Source organism: Heloderma suspectum, chromosome 2 (genome assembly GCF_057233095.1).
Source record: "Heloderma suspectum isolate Gila_16-S chromosome 2, 16-S_ref, whole genome shotgun sequence".
Taxonomy (NCBI): Eukaryota; Metazoa; Chordata; class Lepidosauria; order Squamata; family Helodermatidae; genus Heloderma; species Heloderma suspectum.
Genome location: NC_139459.1, coordinates 169,522,235 through 169,536,380, shown reverse-complemented (window position 1 = coordinate 169,536,380; position 14,146 = coordinate 169,522,235). Strand labels below are relative to the sequence as shown.

Here is a 14,146-nt window from a genome sequence, read left to right as displayed (position 1 = left end):
AATAAGAATGCCCAAACTAGCCCACAACCCAGGTGACAAAGACACACATCATTAGAATTGCGTGAGATATGTCTGTATGTGTATGGGGGAGGGGTGAACTTCTAAAAAGGACTAGAGAGAGGATTATTTAACTCTGGAGCATGCAATAGATATATGCCGGGCAGAGGAAGTGGCTACAAAGCAACTGGGGCAGCAGAAACCCACACGGATGCCCTGCAGTGCAAAAATATTTGAAATGGCTTAAAAGAATGTCAGCCTCGTAGCAAAGGAAGCCCTAGTGCTAAAAAAACCCCCCGCTAACCAAAGAAGGTGCTACAGAGATACCAAGTGTGGCATCAGCAACAGCAGAAAGAATGCAAAGGTGTGACAAGCCTAATCATTTTGCTAAAATGTATAGAACAGAGAAAACCTCAAGGCAAAGCCATTTACATGGACAGAAATGAGGAAAACCACAGAAGTCTTCGCTTGTGCGCTGAATTCTTCAGCTCCAGATGATTAGCAAGTGGCTAGTGGGTACTCTTCCCAAATCACAAAATGGTTAATTTTTTGGTAAATTGCCACAGAAGCACAAGGTAATGAATGTCACTGTGTCTTTAAAAAACGTACACAGCATTGCAAACTGACCCAGTGTAGCATTCAAATACCAGATACTCTGGGAAAAAAGATCGCAAATGTTTGATAAGTGTAATCTGAACTGCCGATATAAACAACAAAGCAGCTCGGTTGGCACTCCTGGGGGTGGACTTTTATGCACCAGCTGTACTGGGCCTGAGGAGTGTGGCTCATCAATGGGATGCTGATATGAGATTATAATGTTGTATTTCGAGGCCTGCACAATATCCTATGCAAATAAATCCACAGGTCTCTCTAATTCCAGTAGCACCAAGAGATAAAGTTCAGAGGGAGGAACTGAATGGTCCAGAAAAACTGAAGGACAGACTCAAGGTAGAAGAACCTAGAGACTGAGAGTGCAACCCTCAACCCCGACCAAGGCTGGCTGGCTGAGGGGGGTTAGGATGGGGAAAAGAGCTATGCTGGTGCGACAGCTGTTCTGCCCTGGTGTCCCCCCAGTATGCCCACAGAAAGCCCCACAGGCTAGGAGAACCACCAGCAGTCTTTCCGCTGACGGTAGGGGCATGCCAGGGGCAGATTGGGGGTGGCCTTGAATACAATGGATTCAAAGCCCCCTTGCTCTCCTACAGGCCCCAGGATTGGGCCCAGTAACTCTGCCAGCCTGGAGCTGGCAGAGTTAATTCCCTCCCCCACTGGCTCCGGTGGAGTGAGGCGGGAATTTAAAATACCACAGATCTTCTGGGCATGTTTCCAGAGAAACACTGCCTTTGTACCTCTGGCCCGTCTATCTAACTGTTGTGGGCAAGGCTGGCAGAGACCAAATAAAGGTATATTTGAACCGAAGAGCTAAAAATAAACAGTTCTAATGGAACTCTCCATCATCCGGGCATCTGTCCTGTAGGCTTGTGCCCTAAATTCTCATTCTAAATAGGGATTTTCTGGTGGCAGTTAAGAGTGTTGACTTAGACCTTTGGAGTTAGGGTGAGATCAACATTTAAAATAACAAAAAATACTTTGGGTTGGATCCAGAAATGCTCTTCCACACACGGAAGGTTACTACTTGCAGAACAGGACATCTTGTGTTCTCTCCTCCCCGCTGCAGCCCTCTGCACACCTTCACATCTCTTCCGGAGGGTCCCCCAACCCCCTGGAGCAGATTTGGAGGGTGCAGGCAGGCTTCAGGAGGGAGGAGAGGATGTGAAATGTCCTGGTCCGCAAGTAGTGGCCTTCTGTATGCGGAAGAATGATTTTGCATCCAAACCAATGACGGCAGTAGTGGATTTTGGCAAATTCAGCTGGATTTGTTTGTTACATTTATATCCCACCTTTCCTCCACGGAGCCCAAGGCAGCATACATGATCTTCCTTTCTATTTTATCCTCACAACAACCTTGTGAGGGAGGATTTCAGGATTTTTAGGATTTCAAGCTATGTACATTAAATAGACCTTTTGGAAACATTTGGCAAACATTTATAAGATTACCCATTTGCTACTTCTTTGGCTCTTGAGGTAGGTGTCCAAGACATTTAAGGGTCTTGATGGTGTCGTGTGTGTGTGTGTGTGTGTGTTTAAAACATACAATATCCTTGTTTGGGGAAAGTCCAGACAGGAGTTGAAGCAAATTCTAGACAAGTGTTGAGAGAGGAATCAGAAACTGAATAAAGGAAAATGCAAATTTGCCCTTTCAGAAATAAAATACCTGAGATGTATCTTAACCAAAAAAGAGTTGAAACCTGATGTAACTAAAATAAAACCCATAGCTGAAATATCTAGTTGAAATAACAAGGCTGATTTCCAAGAGGTTTCTAGGGATTAATCACTCATTTAGCAAAGTTTATTTCAAACATGACAAATATTGAGAATACCATTAAGACAGTTATTGGCTCAAGGTGTTGAAATGTTACTGGATACCAAGAACTGAGTTTTAGTGGATGCCAAGAAAGTTCTTAAAAGAGCAACTAACAAAAGCACCTGTACTGAAGTGTTATAGTGTGGAAGAATCATTAAGGGTGCAATCCTATGCATGTTTAGACAGAGAAAAGGCCTACAACTCCGAGCATTCCCCAGCCAGTTGTAGGCCTTTCTCTGTCTAAACATGCATAGGATTGTACCCTACTGTGTCAATAGGTGCCAGTTTTACCAGATCAAGTGCTGCACTGATGCAGAAAGGGCTCACCTGTTGCATATGCTGCCAACTGCACAGACAGCTACCCAACAGAACTATGTTCAAATAGAAAAAAATGTTGAAAATTATGTTTGGATACACAAGATTCCTCCAAATTCAGCCATGTTTCCACTCTCACTTTTTCCATACCACAAACTACTGGAGGGGATTAAAAAAAATCCTTTGCATAACAAACCTCCAAGCATCCAAAGAGGCTACTAACACTACAGATTAATTCCAAGTGACACACAGACCTGCCAAAAATTGTTGGTATTCCAAGTGCATATTTGGAACAAGAAGGAATACATTCTAAGCTGGTTTTGTTGCACATATCATGTCTTAGTTGTCAGTCTCACAACTAAAATGGAAGAAATTGCAGACTATGGCAAAGGATTAAAAGTTTTGCAAATCCTAAAAACAAAACAAAACAAAACCCTACTTTTCATGGATGGCCAGACTAAGGTTCCAGAAGATATCTGTACTTCTTGGAACAAGAGAGGGGAATTAAGTGTACGAAACAGAGTCATTTTTTTTAAAAGCGACAGAATCATAGCCCAAGATTTAAGGAAAGAAATACTAAATACTACATTGTCATCTGGGAACTGAACTTTGTCAAAGAACAACTCGAGAGGCCTTTTACTGGCAAGCATGCATGCTCACATTGAAGATTTGGTACAGTCCGGTATCCAATATCAAACCTTCAGAAACAAAGAACAAAGGGCCAAAGTAGATGAGACACTGCAGATCAGTGATCTTTTCTATCTTACTTTTTTTTTAAAAGGAGCTGCAGGAGCACAGTTCTGATTGTGACTGCAATGCTCAGCGGAGGAGGGTGTCTAGCCCTTCCCTCAGCAGTTTTATCTGATGTCAATGCCCCCTGAGTGGGTAGCTATAAGTCTTGTTCAGTCGTTAAGTCGTGTCCGATTCTCCGTGACCCCATGGACCATAGCACGCCAGGCCTTCCTGTCCTCCGCTCTCTCCCGGAGAGTGCCCAAGTCCATATTCATTGCATCGGTGATGCTATCTAGCCATCTCATCCTCTGCCGTCCCCTTCATTTGCCTTCAATTTTTCCCAGCATCAGGGTCTTTTCCAGGGAGTTTCCTCTTCGCATTAGGTGGCCAAAATATTGGAGCTTCAGCTGCAGTATCTGTCCTTCCAATGAGCACTCAGGGTTGATTTCCTTTAGGATTGACTGATTTGACCTCCTTGCAGTCCAGGGGACTCTAAGAGTCTTCTCCAGCACCACAGTTCGAAAGCATCGATTCTTCGGCGTTCAGCCTTCCTTATAGTCCAGCGCTCACAGCCATACATTACTACTGGGAAAACCATAGCTTTGATTATACGAACCTTTGTCGGCAAGGTGATGTCTCTGCTTCTTACTATGCTGTCTAGGTCTGCATAGCTTTCTTCCCAAGGAGCAAGTGTCTTTTAATTTCATGGCTACAGTCACCGTCTGTGGTGATCTTGGAGCCCAAGAAAATAAAATCTGTCACTGCTTCCATTTCTTCCCCTTCTATATGCCAGGAAGTGATGGGGTCAGATGCCATGATCTTCGTTTTTTTAATGCTGAGTTTCAAACCAGCTTTTGCACTCTCCTCTTTCACCCTCAACAAGAGGCTCTTTAGATCCTCTTCACTTTCTGCCATTAGAATGGTATCATCTGCGTATCTGAGGTTGTTGATAATTCTCCCAGCAATCTTAATTCCAACCTCTGATTCATCCAACCCGGCATTTCTCATGATGTACTCTGCATATAAGTTAAATAAGCAGGGTGACAATATGCAGCCTTGTCATACTCCTTTCCCAGTTTTGAACCACTCGGTTGTTCCATGTCTGGTTCTTACTGTTGCTTCTTGACCCTTGTACAGGTTTCTCAGGAGACAGGTAAGGTGGTCTGGTACTCCCATCTCTTTAAGAATTTGCCACAGTTTGTTGTGATCCACACAATCAAAGGCTTTAGAGTAGTCAATGGAGCAGAAATAGACGTTTTTCTGGAATTCTCTTACTTTCTCCATGATCCAGCGAAAGTTGGCGATTTGTTCTCTATTTCCTCTGCCTCTTCGAAACCCATCTTGTACTTCCGGTAGTTCTCGGTTCACATACTGCTGAAGCCTAGCTTGTAGGATTTTGAGCATAACCTTGCTGGCATGTGAAATGAGCGCAAGTGTACGGTAGTTTGAACACTTTTTGGCATTGCCCTTCTTTGGAATTGGAATGTAAACTGTTGTGGCCAGTCTTGTGGCCACTGTTGAGTGTTCCAAATTTGTTGGCATATTGAGTGCAGCACTTTAACAGCATCATCTTTTAGGATTTTAAATAGTTCAGCTGGAATACTGTCATCTCCGCTAGATTTGTTGTTAGTAATGCTTCCTAAGGCCCACTTGACTTCACTCTCTAGGATGTCCGGCTCAAGTTCAGTGACCGCACTATCATGGCTATCAGGGACATTAAAATCCTTCCTGTATAGTTCTTCTGTGTATTCTTTCCACCTCTTCTTAATCTCATCTGCTTCTGTTAGGTCCCTGCCTTCTTTGTCCTTTATCATGCCCATCTTTGCACAAAACGTTCCCTTGAGATCTCCGATTTTCTTAAAAAGATCTCTAGTCTTACCCATTCTATTGTTTTCCTCAATTTCCTTGCATTGTTCATTTAAGAAGGCCTTCTTGTCTCTCCTTGCTATTCTCTGGAACTCTGCATTCAGTTGGATATATCTTCCCTTTTCTCTCTTGCTTTTTGCTTCCTTTCTTTCCTCAGCTACTTGTAAAGCCTCATCAGACAGCCACTTGGCTTTCTTGCATTTCTTTTTCTTTGGCATGGATTGAGTTGCTGCCTCCTGAACAAGGCTCCAGACCTCCGTCCATGGTTCCTCAGGCACTCAGTCTATCAGGTTTAATCCCTTAAATCTATTCCTCACGTCCACTGTATATTCATTAGGGATATGATTTAGGTCATACCTGAATGGTTTAATGATTTTCCCTACATTCTTCAATTTAAGCCGAAATTTTGCAACAAGCAGCTCATGATCTGAGCCACAGTCAGCTCCAGGTCTTGTTTTTACTGACTGTATAGAGCATCTCCATCTTTGGCTGCACAGTACATAATCAATCTGATTTCGATACTGAACATCTGGTGATGTCCATGTATAGAGTCGCCTCTTGTGCTGTTGGAAAAGAGTGTTTGCTATGATCAGCATGTTCTCTTGGCAAAACTCTATTAGCCTTTGTCCTGCTTCATTTTGTACACCAAGGCCATGCTTGCCTGTTATTCCGGTGATTTCTTGACTTCCTACTTTAGCATTCCAATCCCCTATGATGAAGAGGACATCTTTTTTGGGTGTTAGTTCTAGAAGGTGTTGTAGGTCTTCATAGAACCGATCAACCTCAGCTTCTTCGGCCTCAGTGGTTGGGGCATAGACTTGAATTACTGTGATGTTGAATGGTTTGCCTTGGATTCATACTGAGGTCATTCTATCGTTTTTGAGATTGTACCCCAGTACTGCTTTTCCCACCCTTTTATTGACTATGAGTGCTACTCCATTTCTTCTAAGGGATTCTTGCCCACAGTAGTAGATATAATGGTCACCTGAATTAAATTCACCCATGCTTGTCCATTTTAGTTTGCTAATTCCCAAGATGTCGATGTTCAATCTTGCCATCTCATGTTTGACCATCTCCAGCTTACCTTGATTCATTGATCTTACATTCCAGGTTCCTAAACAATATTGTTCTTTACAGCATCGGATTTTCTTTTCACCACCAGACACATCTCCAGCTGAGTGTCCTTTCGGCTTTGGCCCAGCCACTTCATTCTTTCTGGTGCTACTTGGAAATTCCCTCTGCTCTTCCCCAGTAGTATATTGGACACCTTCCGACCTGAGGGGCTCATCTTCCGGCGTCATATCTTTTAGCCTTGTGATACATTCCGTGGGGTTTTCTTGGCAAGAATACTGGAGTGGGTTGCCATTTCCTTCTGCAGTGGACCACATTTTGTCAGAACTCTCTGCCATGACTGTCCGTCTTGGGTGGCCCTGCACGGCATAGCTTATGGCTTCACTGAGTTATGCAAGCCCCTTCGCCACAACAAGGCAGTGATCCATGAAGGGATCCATGAAGGGATGTTATTTCCCTAACAGCAAATAGCAGCTTCAGAGTTAAACCATCCACCCACCTCCCTGCTTCCCCCCGGCGAAATGTAAGATCTGATCTGGCCCCAAGAAGAAATGTAAGATCTGGCCCCAAGATGAATATTTTACTATCTAATCAAAATTGCAAACCTGCAAGAGTGTCTGAGTAACACATATGACCCCAAGATCATATTGGACTGATGATGCCTACAGGAGGAAAATAAGCAATCTGCAGCACCAATGATAGATGAAACAACCGAGAATGCAAGCAGTATATATACATCAGATACAGCAAAGCTGAAGTCTCAAGACATAAGGAATGCAATTGCTGCAGCAGAAAGAGCCAGTGAGATTTTACATTTCACAAAAGGTTTTGGGCACTGGAATGCTTATGACTATGGGTGTCTCTACGCAAGTGATTTATTGCACACTCATGATTGGTCACTCATAGGAGTTTGTGGGTCCTTTACACGATGATGTCAACTTCCAGGACATCTCCTGCACATTTCCCCCTTTATCCCACTTTCAAAAAATCAGAGATAAACTAGTAATAAAAGTTAATGGCTCATATCAGCAGCATTTAATGCTGGCATAGTGCTATGAACTTGCTGAGGAAAGTCTTTCAAACCACGTGTCGAAAGCAGAAAGCCCAGGTAAGAATGTGGGGCTTTTGCTTAATACAGAGGCACCGTACGTCAAGAGGCTGAGTGATATACACAGAGTTTTCTTTAAATGGAGAAGTATAATGATAATAGGAATCAAGTCTACCACGATAAGTGGATGCATGGAGGCAAGCACATGTTGGGAACACCAGCAGAGAACTGAAACCTCCCGCAGCAGCAGTTTTGAGAACAATTGCAGAAGGAGTTACATGGTGTTCGGTAAAGTTTGCTTGTTCCAGACTTTAGCTTGCAGCAGCAAATATTACAGAGAGCATAATGTATGGATCCGACTACTTTGCTCAGGTGGTAGAACCCTGCCTCAATCAGTATAGTAGCTCGGAGCAGCAGTAAAAATGTGCCACATTTTCAGGCAATAGTAGAGAATGGTGCTTCAGAAGCATGTCAGGGGTCCTAGTCAGTTTCACTGTTCTGTCTGCAGTTAGATCTAATCATAGCATAGAAAAGGCTAGTGAGTTTCACAGATGCCAATGCAAAAGGAGGAACGTGCAACTTAGGAATTCTTTCAGAAAGGCAGAGCGTTTGGAAGGAAGGCCACAAGATCAAGCCTTGTGTGGCAACAATGCCTCAGAGCATGTTCAGTTTTGAAGGGGGACAGATGTACACTCAGCGTCTGTCCACACCAATGGTGGTACAGTCCATGGAGACTGAAGAAACGGCATATTGACATAGCACACACACACACACACACACAGACACAGTGGCAGAGCACATGCTTTGCATGCAGAAGGCTCCTGGCATCTCCCATTAATAGGATCTCAGGCAGCGGGACCAGGAAAGATTTCAAAATCCAAGCCCTGGGAAAGCTGCTGAGAGAAAGAGTGGACAGATGGACTATTGGTCTGGCTCAGTATAAGGCCATTTTATATGTTCACAGTCAGAGGTATCTGTGGCCTATGTAAGCTATGCTACAATACATGTGTTAGTTTTTGAGATGCCACAGGACAATTTTTTTGTTAGTCACTTGCACACATGCATGTACACACGCGCGCATGTGTGCACACACACACACACACAGAGCATTTTAATGTATCAACTCAGATGGCTTCTAGCACCTCCACTTAAGTGTGCAGTGCCAAATCAAATGGACACAGAACGTGGCTTCCTGAACAGACTTTTAAGAGCTGTGTCGCACTGGTAGCTTCTCCTCCATGTAAGAGGCTATGGACACTGCTCAGCCACACGATTGTGCAGGGAAAGTGAAAGCGAATGCAGCACAGGGTTTATCTAGATACTGCCACACTGATGGTTGCGATTGCAAGGGCTGGGAAAACGTTTTGCACTGACCTCAGAAAAAACTGCTTGCTACTCCTTTGTCTGCAGCCCGATTCACGCCAAGATTTTCTTACAGGGTTTCAGGCACACATGGTGGCTGGGTTGAGGGGAGAGGGAGAGATTGGCTGTGGCTGCTCACACATAGCAGAAGCTGCTCATGTGAAGTCAGGGCCAGACAGCTTCAGTTCACAGGGCCGTAGCTGCTAAGTGGGAAGGGCAGCGGCATGCAGGGGAATCTGAGATAACGGGGGGGGGGGGAATCCTGGAGGAATTGTGAGCTGGAGTGGCGAACCCGGCAGGCTAGGAGTCCTGCACGCCTACTGTACAGCTCTGTAGCCCAGCCACATCCCCCACCCTATCCCATCCAATGGCTCCATTTCCAACCTTTGTTTAGTTGAGGGATCCTCAGAGACGTCTCCCATCCTGTTCAAACTCTGCTCTTTCTCGTCCCACCTGGGAGGCAGCTTACTCAGCCAGCAAGCCAGCTGGGCACCTGCACCATGACCCAGTAGAATTCCTGCGCTCACCTGGCATGCCAAGATGTACCGGCACAGCCAGCCCAAAAATCATATCCAGGCATGTCCTGGCCTTTGGCTTAAGGCTGTTGAGTCACTAGCAGCAGCAGCAAGAGGGAAGACTTGTTTGGGAGCAGGAAATTAGCTACTGGGGAGCCAAGAGGAGAAAAGAGCAACAAGTAGGAAAAAGCCCTGCAACAAATAACCAGAGTTTGATAGAAACGGACTGAAAAGTAAGAATGTGAAGTGAAGTGTATTGAAGAGAGAAAAGGTGAATGGGAGCCCAAGACAGACCAAGCAGATGCGAGGCCGAGACGCTTGAGTGGCTGGGTGCAGCAAGTCAAAGTGGAAGATGGCTATGGCTTGAAGGTGAGGGAGGCAGTTTGAGTGTCCCAGTGCAGCATGCAAGTAGCTAAGAGATGTACAGAGCCTGAATGCAGCGGCAGAGAAGTGCTATCGTTACGGCATAGGCAGCCGTTAATCGCTTGCACAACCCTGTGCGCCAGAGGGGAAGGCTGATGGAGAAATCTGACTTCTATTTAAGCACAAGGAGCACTTCCAAGCAGAGCAGGAGTGGACTGGTGTTGCAGAGGGGTGCAACAGCTTCGCATGCATATCTAAATACATACAGATCAGATACCAACACACAACATATGCACTGTAACACATACACAAACCGAATCAAAAGGGCTGTGTGTACACTTGTGCTATGAAAGTTAAAAGCCGGTTTCAAGGAAAGCTGAATTTTGACACCTGCCAACATCATCCAAACTGAATAATGCAGATGCATTCTAAGTTTGCATGTCATGGGAAGGGGCAAAGGGTTTGCAAGAAGGCCCACACGCAGCCACTTGAAATCATACTCAGAAATACTTCTTGCTTGGTCTAAGACAGGGTGGGGGAAACCTTTGTCCTATGAAGGACCGTTAACCCATGGGAACAACCAATCAAGGGCAATAACTGCTGTTTGGCAGAGCCAGATACAACAGTGGGTGGAGCCAGTCAATACTAGCGGATCTTGCAGCATTGCTTAGCTCTTTCCCTCTGTGCCACCCCATTTCTTCTCTATCTCTTGTTCACACGCACAAAGCAGAAGAGAGCAAGAGCAGACCTGTGGTGTCTGGAGAGCCAGATGACGCTGAGGGCTGCATGCGGCCCCCAGAGTGCAAGTTCCCCATCCCAGGTCTAAGGGACCTGGATCCCAGTTACCACACAGCCACAAAAACTCACTAGGAGCCTTTAGACCAGTCACCATCTCTTAGCCTCAGTTCCCTATCTGTAAAATAGGAATACCAATGGTCTTCCTTCATACTGTTGCTATGAGGGTGAATAAGATCAACAGATCATAAAAGCACCCTGAACTTGAAAAGTATTGTAGGAATGATTCATAGCAAACTAATTTACTGTTTGAATGTAAAATACCATCCTGCTTAGTGGACAAAAGGAGAATTTCGAAATTCTTGGAAAACCAAACAAATGGTTCACACAGTGGTACCATTTGAGCAGGACTTTAGGGCAAATGGCCAGGACCCCCAAACACAGCAGGGAATGCTTACCATAGTTTTGAGTGAAGCCCAGATCATTTAGTGCAGAGTCTAAAATTATCTTATTGTACCACGGAGACCACAAAGCATATATATTTAACAAATAATATATGAGCCAAGGAGCAGAGCCACCACTCCAGAAACATTGAACTAAATGTCTCTCAATCCATTCTGCTTTATCCAGCCCAGCCCAGGATGTTTTGCTACCCAAAGTGGCTGCACTGTGTGATCTGAGAAATGTGCCCCCAAACCCTTTGCAGTGTCTTAAAATGATGCTGCCTGGGACCCAACTCTGGGACCATGTGGGTAGGTTCCAGAACTAGGCTGCAGCACAAGTGAATCCCTGTAAATCACTCAGCCATAGCCTACCTCAGAGGGGTGTTAAGGATAAACTAGCTCAGAACGGGAATATATTGGCTGCTTTCCTTTCCTCTGGAATTGACCTAATTGATTAATTCAGTTATTATGGAGAATCCAGACAATGTTATCATCAAAACACGACATGCTAGTGCTTTCCCTATAGTCCTCTCATTTTTTTCTTTCCAGATTTGATTTGTGACAAGTCCCCCACCCGTTTTTCTACTTAATATAAAATGGAAATGCAGTGCCAGCCATTGATGTTATGGACTAGCAAAGTGCTAACGAGTCACCTGGCCCGAGGAGCGGTCCCCAAGGGAGTAGATGAAGCCTTGCCTTTTTTGCACTGCCTGCCCTGCATATCCTGCTTGCGCTGACCTTGCACACAGGGAGCAACTCTTCCAAAAGAGTTCGATTCCACGGAGCAGCTGTCCGGGAGCAGGAACCAAGAGTGCCTTTCTGAGCTGAGGCTTCCAGCAGCGACTTGTGCAGAGCTACGGGCTGCCTGGAAAGTGCGTGGCCAGTGGTGGTGTGGTAAATTCTGAAGCGCGGGTGCTCATGATGACAGCCCCCATAGCCACCCCCCCAAGGAGAGGCCAAAAAGGCTGGCAGTTCTGGGGATCCATATCAAGCCAGATCTGGTTGTTTTCATCTCCACCAGGAGCAGGCCTTTTAGCTATCGGGCCTTAATGGCCCACTCAAGAGCAAGTCACCCAAAGAGACTGCATTACAACAGGGAACAATATAGTGTTGTTGGGAAACTCATTTTCCCTCAACAAATGTGAGGACTGCAGCTAAGCTCAGAGGGAGCAGGGAAGCCTGAGGAGGGTGGCGGATGACGTCAGGGTCCCTGCTAATCGAAAAGCGTGGGCACTGCATCCCTATGAGCCCTGGCTCCACTACACTGCTGCACATGGGCCTTGGCTAATGTCACAGGGGAAGAGGGCAAGGGTGGGCCTTCCTGGCTCAGAGAGACTGGACCTACAAAATTTGGCCATGGGAAGGTGCTGCTGCGTCTCCACTTCGATATGGCTCAGAGAGGGAGCTGACCTTCAAGCAGGGGCGGGGTGGGTGAGTGGAGGGATGCAGTGCATGTGGCTTCTAGCCTAGCTGAGATGACTAGGGTACACATTACAGGCAAAACAAAGATAGGAATCTAACACCCGCTTCCCCCGATTAAATAAGGCAGCAGGGATTCACGGTACTTGAGAGCAGGGCACGGGAAGAGGCTATGAACTAAGGAGCAAATGCTAATTACAATTTTTTTTAAAGAAAAGCTTAGCAAACATTCAGACATTTTGCTAAGGATTGCTATCGCCTGCACAGAAACATGCTGCCTGCTTTTCTCTTTATCATCGGACAGGCATTATGGGATTGTAATTGGAATAAGGTGCTGTGCAGAATCACAGCTATTATTCTGCTTCCTTCCAGTGGATTGTGGGAAAGCAAGGCCTCAGCTGTATTAAATTAAAAAATAACCACAGTCCTGTGTTACTTACAGTCACAGTAAACAATGGTAAAAGGGTTGGCTCTTTCCCACCCTTCCACGGCACATTTATGCTGGGAGTGGAAATTCCAATCCACGTTAGTGACCGAGTACAGAACCAGAAGTTGTAAATTATTTTAGATTAATTTACATGGGTAAAATCTTGTGTATAAGGAATTCCTGATCATGACTACTGAATGTGGGGGTGGTAGCTGTCTTGGATTAATTCATGTATAATAAAATCTTATAAATGTACCCCGCTAACAATCCAGGAATGCAAAAAGTTCTGCATAGCTCAAAGGTTGGTGTACTCCCCCACCACATGACAGCTGGCCCAACAACAGAATGAGAAAAAAAGCAAGCTAAAACCAAGTAGTCATCATATTAGCAAAGTGGGAGATAAATATAAAAAGCATGGTAGGAGGAATAATTTGAGAACAGATGTGACCCCAACTTGGTGCCCTTCAGATGTGTTGGACTGCAACTCCCATAATTCCCAACCAGCATGGCCAGTGGCTGGGAATTTTGGGAATTGCAGTCCAACACATCTAGAGGAGAGTGGGTTGGGGAAGGATGGCCTAATGGGTCAATGGGTTTTGGTTTGGTTATGGATGGCCCAACTCCACAAGCAATCCTGGATTAACTCAGGAGTTGATATTTGTGAAATCCAGGAGTTTCTGAAACTTTGGACCATGCAGTGTATTAAACATATTTGCTCACCCAAACAACCATTTTGGTTTCCCTTGAAGTTGGGCTGCTCTTGTCTATCTTGGGGCAAAGTCTTGTCATGAACAGTACCCCTGCGGGTTGTTTTTTTTTTTTTTAAGTCTAATTCTTAAGGATGTTGTGGGCTGGGAAGAGAACATGAGTTTCTAAACTGCTCTATAAAAAGAAAATAGGGAAGGAGCCTGTCAGACACAGAAGTGAGGAAGCGGGAGAAGATGTCATAAAGGCTTCCTAGAAATGCATGGACTATACTTTAGAGGGGTGACCACAGCAAACAAGAAGCTAAGGAGCAAATTTCCAGAATCCTGTGTGCAGTGGATGCAGAACTATCCTGGAACCTTTCCATTATATAGAAATATAAGCTGGAAAATGAATGCAAACAAATACCCTTGATCTCAGCTTCCTTCCCAGAAATTAAACTCAGGCAACAAGATGAGAGAATAACAATTAAGACTAGTTCCACCTGCTTCCAACTCACTGGATAGAGGCAAATCCCGTAACAAAGAGGATTCTATTGCAAGATGCTCTTTCCTTGGAGTTTTGAGTGAGGGAAAGTTGCTGTGCCCAGCAAACAATGCAATCAGTGCAGAAAAACTTGGGCGAGTCTATTTCTGGAAGATTTAGTGGACCACGTTTAACTCCATTTCACATTTTGGATTTGTTCTGAATAAATTCCAAGTGCATTTTCAGCTTCTGGTAAGA

The 14,146-nt window shown here is 45.0% G+C and overlaps 1 protein-coding gene across 2 annotated transcripts in view; it reads right to left on the bottom strand.

The window, feature by feature from the left end:
* S1PR2 (sphingosine-1-phosphate receptor 2) overlaps positions 1-14,146 on the bottom strand; it is a 63,500-nt gene that overhangs the window by 34,871 nt on the left and 14,483 nt on the right. Inside the window, exon 1 of one of the 2 annotated variants that reach the window (XM_084835907.1) lies at positions 9,201-9,334. The exons of the other annotated variant lie outside the window; for it this stretch is intronic. The gene's annotated coding sequence lies outside the window, so the exon portion shown is untranslated. Of the gene's footprint in view, positions 1-9,200; positions 9,335-14,146 lie in introns of those variants that run through there. 2 annotated transcript variants of the gene reach the window in all.